Here is a 13,441-nt window from a genome sequence, read left to right on the forward strand (position 1 = left end):
AGTATTCATAACTGATATCACTTGAAATTAATCATCATACCAAAGCTAAATGATCTGCACTCAATTTAACCTTTCCAGTGCATTGTCAGATCACTGATGCAGCATAATCTTTAAAACGATATTTGGAGCCACACTCCACTCCCAGTTACATGTATCAAACCCCTGTGAAATGAAAACAGGCTTATAAGTGCAAGCAAAACCACAACCCTTCACATTGGTGCTCACTCAAGTGTGAAAATTCAGCACTTTTCCCCCATGGTCTTTATTGCCTTTATAACCTTTTCAGTCTGAATCCAAGCCCTAACTGACTCATGGAAACAGTGCTCATTCCTTGAACAGAACTGTGCAGTAGCAATGTCTGGCAGTACCAGGGGACTCCACACCAGCATTGCAACCCTGTCTTCATTAAACTGCCATGAAAAACCCTCTAAAAAGGCCTCTGTCCATGAGAATAGCTGCCAATAATATTTCCTGAGTGGGAGCACAGGTGGGTCTGTCTTGAACTTAATTCTTAGTTAAGATGCTGGATGGACACTTGTGCGAACAACTGCAAAGAAATTTTAAGTTGTGAAATGGGTTCCACTGAGATGCCTGTCTTACAGGAGGGCCAGAGATTTGTCTCAAGGCTCTTCTGTGAATCTGTCAATAGACTCATTACCACCACCTCTTTCCTAGCTATACATTTTCTGTAGCTGTTATCTTTCTCCCAAGGATATATTGCAACTCCATTTTCACTGTACATTTAAACTTGTTACAGCATTCAGACACTTACTTAACCAATTTGAAAGGGGTAATTTTTCTTTTCAAATATCGTCAATTTATAGAAGCAAAGTTTTCTGAATGTGCTGAATTATTTTTGACCGGGTGCCCTAGAAAAATTTCTCCTAAGAAATAATATTTGGTTAAATAGTGGCAAGCCTGCAAAATTAGAGATAAACACTTGGTATCATCATTACTAAACACATCATATAGCAAAAACACTGGTATAATGGACAAATATTTATAATAGTTAGGCAAATTCTTTTGCTTTTTTAAACCTTAAAAATAAAAGATCAACCAAAAGTACTGTATTAATTTTTACTTTATGAATAGTTCCATGGTATCTATTTCTCCTCACCAAAGGTCTTGCCTCATTTAATTTACATAACTGTAAAAGACTTACACGTTCTGGCAAATGCCACTTTGAAAGTTAGCCATTATTAGAAGTCCCTGTCATTCCCAGCACATCCACCAAAAGTAGAATGGGAGCATTAGGTAATATAGAATAAAAAAACCTGCACAACACCTGTCAAGTAAGATGAAAATATTTACAAAATTTCACAATATTCAGGAGAAATGGTTGTACAATAAAACGCAAACCATTCCTTTCTGCTCTCTTAGATCCACAAATCTGATATTGAAGAACACACTTGTCCTCATCCAGAGAGTCACCACTAAAAATAGAGGTTCAGAACTAAGTATCTTTGTTTAATACCTAAATTGCTGACCACATATGAAGGTGCTCTCTCTACCTCAGGTTGAAAGTGAGTAAAGACTTATAAATCCTCCTTCCTTAAACAGGCATGCAACTAGATCCTCCTCAAGAGTTAATGTTTCCAATGTTCCTATGCTATGCCATTTCTTTAGTAGGGCAGAAAATATTATTTCCATATCACAGAAGATTTCTTAAGTCTCTGAAAATAATTTCATTCTCCGAATCCCATCAGGATTTCACCTGAAGAAATTAATACTCCAAAGTGTTCCTTTTTCTCCATCTCCTGTTTTCCAGGGGGAAAAAAATTCACACATCATGTGGTGGCAGAGCAAGCACACTGTGCGTTGGTGGCAGAAGTCTGATATTGACTAGATCTGATATGAAGCAGCATCCTCAGTCTGTGTTTCTACAAGATGGGATAAGATAGGTAAGGCGTTAACCAAAGGAGTCTGTTCCTTTCCTGCACTCACATAGGGACTTACACACCTTTAGCTCTGGCTGTCTCTGCATGTGAGAACTGACTCTGATGCACAAAAAACAACACCAGCAAAAATCAAATGTGGAATTTTTCTTGTTGGGTCACTGAGATGAACTCAGTCATTATGATACTTGGGATGACCTAAAGTGGCTTTAGGATAGGTCCTTCTATGCAAAGACAGGATGAAGACTTCTCTCTTTTGGCAGAACCAGGACACATGGGAAGGTCAGTGGGTTGGGAAATTGCATTTCTAACAGTATTCCACAAGAATTTCATCTGGAACCTAAAATAGTAACCAAGAGACAGAAAGAAACTCTAGCTATTCAAGTATAAAAAATTGGGGCAATTTATTGGATATCTTCCTCCCACCAACCCCTGAAGACTTGGTTCTCACAGAGAAGCTATGCAAAACAAAACCTTTCCAGATCCATTTTGCAACTCCTTGCAGTTGAAACAAAAAAAAAAAAGACAGACAATTTCTAGATCCGAATTTGAAATCCATTAGAATTAATTGGTTTGCCTTGATTTTTTTTCTACCAGCAGAAATGCATACTAAGATTACAGCATAAAGAATTAATATGTTAACTCCGATCTTCAAGTAGAATATTAAATAATTGTGACCATAAACAAATTACTGAATCTCATACAAAAACATTCCTTCCTACTATACAACCGACTTAGATCATTTACTTAAGACTTCACTAGCCAGTAGAAAATATTCACCTTATGTTCATATTCTCCTTTTGCTAGAACTACTACCTAGAAGTAATTAGATAGTAAATACTAGCTACTGATATAATTTGGGATTTAATACCCTAATGAGGGCAGAAAGTAATATAAAACTCTATTCAAGAAATGCAAAATATATCTTAATTAATGCAATTTTAAGGAAGCTTTCACAATACTTTCTTTTACAGCTTGTTTTACTTGCAATCTTTCACGTAAGAAAAGTTTACAGGAAAGATGAAACTAAAAACTGACTTACAAGCAGGAAACTAACATTTACCTGAAAAAAAAAAAACAATCCCAGAGTAAAAAACTTTCAGCAAACTCTGAAGCCCTTCCTGTGTATAAACAGGTCCATCCATTCACTGATATCTTTTAGATTTGACACACAAAATTATTGACAACCTAGAATAGAATTTCATACCTAATTTCATATCCAATAAAGATGTTTTAGAAAGCATTGGATGCATTAATGAAGTCTCATCAGAAAAGAAAGATAATAATCAACAGAGCTTTTTACATATCCTTGATGTTGCAATTTTAACAAAATTATCCAGAGAGCTGAATACCTTTTCACTTTCCATTGATTGTATTGACTAGATTACAATTTATAATATAACCTTATAATACAGTAAAGTCATTATTGCTCTGCCTGTTACCAGGCACAAGTCTCGTACTAACTTTGTTTGTGGAACTAGGGCTGTAAGGCTTTACTTTTTCTGGGTTAGTCTTGGCTTGCTTTGAGCTTTGTTTTAGTTATAGCAACTGGCTGATGACAAGGTGACAATTACCTAGCATAGTTTTGTTTAGCTCTGTGTAACTGCGGTGCATAATGCATTAAGGATTTTGATATACATGGCAGCAACTATAACTGTGGTTATAATCTAGCTACATTGGCATCTAAAGCTATCTGTGACCTTATGTATGCTACAGACAAAAGGAGTACTGATCTGAAGTCACAGAAGAGCCTGAAAAGTGAATTCAGAGGGCCCAGACCTATCAGTAACTCACCAGGGATCTGCTACTGATGGCCACACAAACGTAGTCTGGGCAAGGCTGCATTCACAGCAAACAGTTTTAGTAGCAACAGAATAGACAAAAAAAAGTCACCTAATATATGTAAAACCTAACATTTGGCCATCTACTGTGCTGCAGTGCCAGTGTATGCTCCTTTTAACTGTTCTTCTGGGGAATAGCAGACAGCAAGTGTAAACTCTGTTCCTGTTAACAACTATTTTTGTTCTCTTTAGTTTAGCAGGAATAACTCCAGCTGGAAGGCTTTACTTGTTCATGATGTGCATAAACATGACTTACTGCTGCAGAAGCATAGATAAAATGCTGCTGATTCTGGAATGGATTATCACATTCTCCTCCTACCCCAGGCTGCAGGTTTTTGTCACTTGGAACATAGCAAAGTTTCCCAACTAGACTAAGAATCAGAGAATGTGGCACTAGGTAAGGGACATGAATAGGGAAAATGGTGTAGCCACCACTTTCCACCAATAGCTGAAAGTAGTTTGGGCATAAACAGACAATGAAATTGAATCACAATGAAAGGAATGTCAGATTTGTCTTTACAAACAAGCTGTGGATCTGCTGGTAGATAAGACTAGCACTGAGACATAAAAGAAACAATGGGATGGATTCCACTGATTGATGAATGGGAAAATATATTTGCCTTTACACACAATTTGTAGGTTTGCTGATAAATGAAATTGGAAATTGCGTATTGAAAGATGAAAGAAGCAATGGGGAAAAACTATGAATTCTATGAGAATTCAAAATTAAAAGGGAGGATTATACATTAGAGGGGAATCTTAGGTATCAGGTGTTCTCGGAAGTCTGTACCTCTCAAGTACTTCAGCCAATGGGGAAAGAGAGAGGGAAATGAGGCCGGGAAAATAGGATAACAAGGAGGCTTTGTCCTCCAAAAATTTGAGACATCCCGGGGAATGCCCCATGGCCTCTCCCTTTATTCAAATAAAGCAAAAAGGACTCCTGTCTCCTTTTTTGGACATAAACCTCTGGTGTTTGTGTTTTACTATTCCTGACAACAACAGAAGTAATACTGAAAGATGTGTAAAAACATCTTTCCACCCCTTCCACCAGTTAAGAGTCATGTTTTCCCCCTTAGTTCCTCCACAGTCAGATATTTTGTCCACCACTGGCATCTTAAACTCTGTACAGATTAATCACTTAGAATTCTCTCCACATTCATACCTCTTTAGCTGTCTTTTCTCATTCCTCAGCAGTCACTCCATACCTTTCAGCTTGTACCAAAGGTGTTTAGGAGAAACCTGCTACAGAATTCAGCTGCATGTGAGAACAGATGAATTCTAGTCTCTGGTAATTTCTTAATCAGAACACCAAATGAAATAATGCAAGATGTCATAAATATTTGGTTAATGTAGTCTTAGAAAAAATATTTACCTCATGCCTTTGCTATGAGTAGTTAAAAAATTAAATTTTAAAATCCAGGTTGTAGTGTTGGTAATTAAATTCTTTTAAGGTGTCTTGTTTACCTAACAAATACATTTGCTATAGCAATACTGCTGCTGTCACTATCCCTAGCCTAGCCTGAAGGCTCAGGCTTTCCTTCAGAGCAAGCTCATCAGTTGACAGTGTTTATTCAGAGCAGTCATGCCCTTAATGAGCTTTGCAAACAACTGATTTGTAATCCCACTGCTTTTTACATAAAATATTTCCAGAGTTCATTGGCAACATCTGTCAGACTTGTTCAGCTCTCCTCATTTTTAGGAGAACTCTTGGAAATTAATTCCCATCGTTGCTGCACAAAGATTAAAGGCAGCAAACCATAAACAAAATATGCACATTTGGACAGCTAAGTGTGCCATTCACAGACTTCAGAAATGAAGATAATGAAATTACTCTTTCCATACTGGCTGATTTTGAGAGTGCTAGCCTTGCATAGCCTAGCTATAGTGCCCACTGCTTGAACAGAGCACTGATAAGGACAGGGCTGATATTTCCATCCTCCCTGTCAGAGTTCATATAGTTTATAGATTTTTTCAGGTAACCAGGAATCATAATACCACGATTCCAAAGCCTCTGGGTCATTGATTCTCTTCTGAAGTTAAAAGCCTGATGTGGAATGTCAGGCTGATTCCTGTGCTCCATTGGACCTTTAAAAGAAACAAACCAATGAAACAGACTGACAGAGGTAGTCCTACACCCCAATCAGCATCTCTCCCAGCTTAAATGCTGAAAGACCAAAATACATGGCAGTTCTTTCCCATACTCTCTTTGTGGAGAAATCAGTCAGACTCCAGCCTTGGAAACAGCTGAGGGGCTTGATCACTCAGTGTGGGAGTGACCTTCAGCAGCACAGGGAAGCATGTGACAATTCCCTTTCTTTGTGCCTAGTCCTGTGCTGCTTTCCGACCAGGCCTGGTGCCATCAGCTGTTGTGTTGATGTTGTGTCCAGGCACTCACCAGCCTTGCCAGCTTCTTGCCATGCACTGTCATGCTGGAAGTTGAGGGAACAGCCCTCCTGTTTCCTGTGATATCTTGAAGTGGAAAATCACATGGAAAAAGTGGAAAACCACATGGAAAATAATGGTTATGTCTCTGAGCCACAGCTCACTAAGTCAAACTTCAATGAGATCCACGAGGAGAGTCACAGTTCTCTCATAGTACATCCCTATCATTGTAGACACAGCCAGAATAATTTATGAGTTAGGGACTACAGTTATACAAGAACTGATACATTTAAAACTTTTCCTGCAGGCAAATTCCCCCTCTTTCATTTCTATGTACATTAAATATAATGCAGTCTGTGTCTCCACTGGAAAATATTAAGTCCACAAACCCAATGACTTAAGAAATCCTAGTGTGTGCCTCTTACAATGCCCAGGCAGTGACAAATTAACCTATCTCCTTACACAAAAGTGACAATGGGCAGCAGTCAGCAGTAGCATGCCTGAGTTAAGTTGTAATGTGGAAGGCAAAACAGTGGTATAAATCACAGTAATTTTGAGAAGACTGAAAGTATCCATTCAGTTCTGTGGCCCAAAGACATTGCTGCAAGGGGCACACCAAGGATCAAAAAGAAACCATAGTGACCTCTGGTTTTACTCCATTTAGAGCTTTGGCAAAGCCAGAGGGAGAGAAGTGTTGTGGTAAGGTCTTAGTTGCTAATAAAGCTATGATTTTATCTCACTGCACCTACAACCTGTGTATATAACAGAAGGGTTACTATAATCATTCAACACCACCTTACAAAATAATACATGCTTAGCTAAAAATACTGGGTCAATCATCACAGCTAATAACACAGCCAGGGTTTTGCCAGCATAGCTACTTCTGAGAACAAAATAGCTAAGTCAACAAAAACTGGTAGCACAGACCTGACTGAATCCAGAATGTCTGTTAGTGAGACAAAATTACAATAAAACAAAGCTTTGTCAACTTCCAGTGAAGTTGAACACTCTGAAATTAACCTTAGGGGAAAGTAGTTGATCATACAGTAAACTTAAAAATAGCTTTTCTTAAAACTTTCACTTCCAGCTAGTCAATCAGATTTCTTTATTTCAAGGTTAGAAATAGAGGGGAAAAAAAAGGAAGAAAAAGAAAGAAATTAAATATTTTAGCATTTAGGTCATGCATTTCATGTATTACACATATTTTATGTCTGCCATGTATAGATTTTCCTGGAGTTCCTGAAAAAGATGACTAAAACCAATAGGAGCTTTATCATCAGACTACAGTCAAGTATTGCAAAACTCACAACCCTCTAGGTTCACATTAGGGATATGTCTGAAAGCTCTTTAAATTACCAGTACAAGTTTTAGGCCAACTTTCCAGCAACCTGAAACTTTTCAGAAACACCTGACTGTACATTCAAATGTTGGTAGAATTGAATAAAAACCTCGGGTATTACAGCACTTTACTAAATAAGTTAGTTACATTTATTTCAGAATTTGCTAATTTCCAGTCCTATAGTCATTAAATGATAAACACTAAAATACACATTAGCAAAATAACTCATTCTGTAGTCGGTATCTTAATTTGAAAACCATTGTCATACTGATGCCTCAGGTTTCAGCTTTTCTATTTTTCAGATTCTCTGCTGCTTAGTGTGTAACTCTGAAATTTTATATTATGTATTAGTTAGCTCTCTTCACAGGGTAGACAAAACAATCCCTTCCTAGCTGGAGAATCAAGGACACCCAGTACCAAAAAAGCATAAACAACAGTGAGGGAAAGGGGGCAACCCAGAGGGCTGAGACTTTATAGCCTGGGGCTATGGTTGGACAATTTGCCCCAATATGTAGATGAACCAAAACTTATAAAAGTGTAAAAACTCGTCACCAGGATCCATCCTGGATTTGACTTGGGTGTAGCCCTGGCCGGGCTCTTGCACTGCCCAAGGTGTATCCTTTCAATACCTATTTTATCCCTTTTGCTCTGGCTAGTCTCTGTTCCAGGTCAGCCTTTCCAGGCATCAATACCCATGCTTTTCCTCAATTGTAACAGTTACAGAATTTGCATGTAACACAAATTTTCATCTGAACAGACTGTTTCACCAACATTTATGTTGATCCTATGCCAATGCTACTTAATTGGCACAAATCAAATTATTGCTGACTTCTATTCCTTACGAAGCAAGAGTCAGTCCCTCTTTAACTCACACAACATGCAGAGCAAGTTTATGCCAGCTGCCTTAGAAGCCTTGTAAGCAACTCATTACGATTTGTATTAGAGATCTTCAAGGATAATAGACTCCTATCCTGCTCAGCAGCTGCTAAATGGCACTAATTACCAGCTGTAGACCACTGGCTGTTAGATGTCATGTGTCTCCTGGAATTCCCAGGTTGTGCAGTGCACAACTTAAACCAGGCAGTATAGAACAAACTAGAGGCATTACCGATCCATGCATTTATCTAAAATACTTGTGTGTATTGCATATGAGTGACCCAAAGTATGAAGAAAATGTGTAGCTCCAGGAATATCTCACCACCTGACATATGTGGCTCAGGCACCACCTTTCACAGTGACACAGTTTAAACTGTGACAGTTTACACTGTCAAAACCAGAGCTGCTTCCCTCTTGCTCATGCATTCATTCTCACACTCCTGCCCTCATCTTTGCACAGCAGTGCCACATGTCACGCTGCCATGAGCTGGGATGGAAAGCTAAATCAGCTGAAAACCAACCTCGTGAAAGGCAGTTTCCAGGTGGTTCATCTCCCTACCTCATTCCCAAGTGAGCATAAAGATGGGAGGACGAAAGGGTGGGACAGAAGGAGAGCCAGACGGAAAGAAGAGCAACCAATGGCAGCCTCAATTTTAGCTTAGCTTTAAACTGTGTTAGAAACACACTTTTTAAGTGCCATTTGGTATTAGAAGTATCCTCCTTAGGGAACTATTAAAATCAAGTCAGTGTTTCCAAGACACCCGAATGTTTCCTTTCCTTCTCTGCATCAGCCTCAGCAGCTTGCGACAGGAAGGTGAATTGGTCCAGAGAGGTGACACAGAATTCAGCTGTTGATTCTATGGAGTGGTGTAGTTTCTTTTGGATCAGCTTACTGAACTGACTTACTCTGCAGCCACACAATTGCTAAATCTGATACAAAGAGCCTGCAGTAAAAACGTTTGTAGGAACAGCATCATAAAATCATGAATGAAATTTTCTGAATTAGAGAATATAGCATTGACATAACATCCATCTGGGGCAGTGGGACAGGCCTCAGCTGCCAGACCCTGTCCAGCTGCCCTGGGGTGGCCTCCATGCTCCCAGTGGCCCACAGAGCAGCTGGGAGCAGCTGGCCCTCATGGTGCCCTTACAGCATCTACCTGTATTTGATTAATTTTGAACTATCACCTCCAGAAGGATTTCCAGTCCCTTCCATACTTCCATAGGTTTCATGGGAGAAGGTTCAAGTCTCTGCTGTTCTACCTTGGCATTTTGAATGTCCACATAATGAAGTTTTGCTGACTAAAATCCTATTTATCTATGTATGTAATTTTACAGCACATTAAAACTGGTGTGCTGTGAAACACTTTCTGTTTGAGACACATCCTGCTATATGGCAAACCCTGAACTATAAACACACTTCACATTACTGATACCAGCATAATCTGTCATACATCTCAGAGGTGGTCAAGAGATGTGAAGAGCCATGGAGAAAACCGACACACAAATGAAATCATTCCCCTCTTCACTTTTACACAGTTTTAAGACAGACAGAGAGAAATTGGATTTTGATGCAGCCATGTCACATATTTTTCAACAATATCAGCATTCAGTCACAGTCTTTTATGGTTTGCGAAAGCCAACCAAGAATAACATATTAAATTTCTTAATGGTTCTTTTCTACTTCACAATGCACACCCTCACCTCTCAATTTCTTTTTCTTTTCCTATACAATTCATGAGGTTTGCAAAGACTTACGAATCCTTGCACAAATGGAAAGAATGACACCTCCTATTGGAGGTGATGGAATAGGATTTACTTTCTTTGTCAACTCTGAGATGGAATCACCACATCCAGAAAATTGAGCTTCTGGAGAGGCAGTGTGAAGCCCCTTCTACTCTGCTAAGAATTTGTGACTGAGAAACTGGCACAAGACGTCTGGAGAGATTATCTGTACTGTTTGGTCATGATCACTGCAGGAAAGCAGCAATATGGGGTACTGTCACGAGTCTCCCATATAAACATGAATATAAAAAGCATACATGCTGAACGAATGCTTCAGTTTGGGTAAACTTGTCAAGTATTACCTTACAATTATTTTCAGAACTTACTGCATTGGTTGCAACATGCTGGTTACCAAGTCCTTCTATTAATCTCTGCACTACATAAAACAGATATTAATATTTTCACATATTGGATATGTGAAAGACTTGTTCCACAACTCTTCAAAGAAAATACCTATGCCTGTGTGCCTAGCTCAAAGCTGCTTTCATTTCTCATTACTTGTTCTCCAGAATTTGATTTGGCTGAATTGCTGCATTCTTGTAATGAATTATATTTTCCCTAAAGGTATTTCAATCAGGTTATACCCACTGATGTCCAAGTCTGCTTCAGTCTTTTATAATTTTCCACCTCTTTCCATGATATGAAGGGTCTGACAGTTATAGCTAGAACTTCTCTCACATGTTGGCTCCCAAACTCCCAATCTGGAAGGAATTCTTTCACACTTGGCAAAGGGCAAACTTGTCACGTTTCATAATATAACATAACATAACATAACTTTTTTAGTCCTTGTTAATTTCTGACAAGGGAGCCCAAATACTAACTTTCACACTTGCCTGCCATGTATTCTTTGTGCAGCCTAGGAGTCTTCTGTCAGTAGTGACTACAACAAAGGTGCAACCAAAAGACAACTGTTAAATGTCCTTATAACACTAATAAGGGTCATGTTTTAACTAAATTTGTTTTAATACATTCTGGAATCTTTATTAGTTTCCCTGATAACTGATGGGCGGCCTGGAGTTCCAGCAAGGAGAGCAAATTGCCCACAGACAAGTCCAGACAGGAGATATAATCTCTTCCAGTCAGGGCTGCTCTGATTGCACAAGTGCAGCCTTCTGGAAATCATCCTGCTCCCACTCACTTGCATCCTACAACTGGAGGTGTAGGCTGGAGTGTTGCTGGAGGCTTCCAACTCCAGTGCATTCTGGCTAACACCTTCATTTTTCCACACCAGTTACAGCAACAACCACCACTACAAATATGCCAACAACAAAAAACAGTTGAAAAATAAGCAATGAACACATTATCACTCCAAGAACAACAGATCATGTGTATAAAGCCAACACGGAAGGAAAGAGCTGTCAAACTTGAAAACTGTGACTGACACTTAAATCACCTCAGAATAAGCAAAGGAAAACACCTCCATGTATCTGCTTTGAGATAAGGCTGTCAGACTTGGGCAGCGGAAGACTGCTGCAATGTAGACTTCATTTGATTTCAAAGTTCAGTATGAAATGCTAAAAAACATACAGGAGTACAGGGGACAGAAATGATGGCTTTATAACAGTTCAACTGAAAGAAATGTGCAACCAAAGAGAGAAAATTGATGAACAGACAGTTCTGCATTCAATATCACCAAACTTACAGACAGCTAAATCTATATACCAATCTTTTATGTAAGGTAAACCTACATGGGGTTACCAGTGAAGCATTTGAGGATCTGGGGAACACACGATGTGATGTATGACAGACCCTCTGCTTCCTCTTCTCTGATATCAGTCAGCCACTGGAATAGCAAAATTATTATGCCAAAGCTGGATCAATGAACACGAAGCAAATTTTGCTTTATTTATGTTTCACTTTATATTTTTACAGGCATGGGTTGCCACAGTGTGAACCGGAGTTATAGGCCAGCATGGAGAGGACAAAATTACACTCACACAGTACCTGGTACAATCACCTCTGTTTCATAGTTTATGGAAAGCAAAAGTCTGACATAAAAGTTGATGGTTTAATTTGGCTTTGAATCAGAATTATCGGTTGCTCTCCACAGGAATTTCTCACTGCTCTTGCACTACAATAATAAGAGATGCCTTAGTTCAGTACCCAAGTTGTCTCATTGCTCTACAAAGTCACCATGATATTGGACTATTGGACCTTCTGAGGTCCTTCTGGCCAGACTGATCTTTTAACTCTGTGAATTCAGTCTTGATGTCAGCAAGGGAAAGGAGCAATCAGCATCATCCGACAGAAGAGGAGCTCTCAATTCTTAGTCATACCAATGAGTCCATGTTCATAAAGAGCCACATGGTAGGTTTGGGCTGTAGTGATGAGCTACAACTACAGAGCTTCAAACTTCCCCAGTAATACCCAATGCCACATGTGCTCATTTGCTCATACATCTGACAGGTAGCTAGTACATAAACCTGGTAAATCAGGGAGAAGTCAGAGAGAACTCCACACCAGAAGCACCTAAGTTAAGAAAAAGAGATAAGGACTAATCCAGAAGCATCAGTAGAACTATATATGTATTTGGACTTTACATCTGTCCTTTTCTGTTCAACTCGTATAAATCTAAATATGTGACCCATAGGATTTTTAGGGAGAAGCCTGAAAGCAAAAGAAGTCTAATGTTCACTCTGTACAGGAACTGAGAAACCACTGAAGTTCAGATTACCAATATTAAAAGGTTTGATAGTTGGTATCCTCTTATAGGACGTCCTTTTAGTAGACTAAGAAACAAAGCAGCAGTTCAAATTTCACACACATACTTCCAGCTTTAAGAACACTTCAACATATATTTTCTGTACTCTCAATGGGTAAATGTGGAAGTCTGGAAAAGAATACCATTTTATGCCAGCAGCAGTGGTGATTGCTAAAATCTGGAGCACCAACCCTAACTCAAGGACAGCTACAGCTGTCATGTTTGTCTTCTGAGCCCAAATGTAATCAAAACCCTAAAAAGTGCATGGTGTGAGTAATTACCTCCTCTAAACATCTTTGTCCTGTAAAATGACTGTGCTGCTTCAAGGTCATGTTTACACTGCATTGCAGTAGAGAGTCACCAGAAAGAAACATTAGGAAAGCAGTATGTGGTTCCAGGCTGACTGAATTCTACCTTGAACCTTTTGCATATATGTAAAACTCTTTTCAAAAGAGGACATTTAGAAATATTGTGAATTCCACCTTAACCACTCACATTTCCACCTCCATTCTTAGATGCAATTCACACAGAAACACAAGCTAAATTAGCCATTCCCTTAGACTTATTGACTGTATTCTTGAAACATTCAATTCCTCCACTGTAACAACCTATTACTGTAAAG

The 13,441-nt window shown here is 39.0% G+C and overlaps 1 protein-coding gene across 4 annotated transcripts in view; it reads right to left on the minus strand.

The window, feature by feature from the left end:
• MYO16 (myosin XVI) overlaps positions 1 to 13,441 on the minus strand; it is a 368,415-nt gene that overhangs the window by 246,116 nt on the left and 108,858 nt on the right. The gene's annotated exons all lie outside the window — the stretch shown is intronic.

This window comes from Sturnus vulgaris, chromosome 2 (assembly GCF_052056855.1).
Source record: "Sturnus vulgaris isolate bStuVul1 chromosome 2, bStuVul1.hap1, whole genome shotgun sequence".
NCBI classification, from domain to species: domain Eukaryota; kingdom Metazoa; phylum Chordata; class Aves; order Passeriformes; family Sturnidae; genus Sturnus; species Sturnus vulgaris.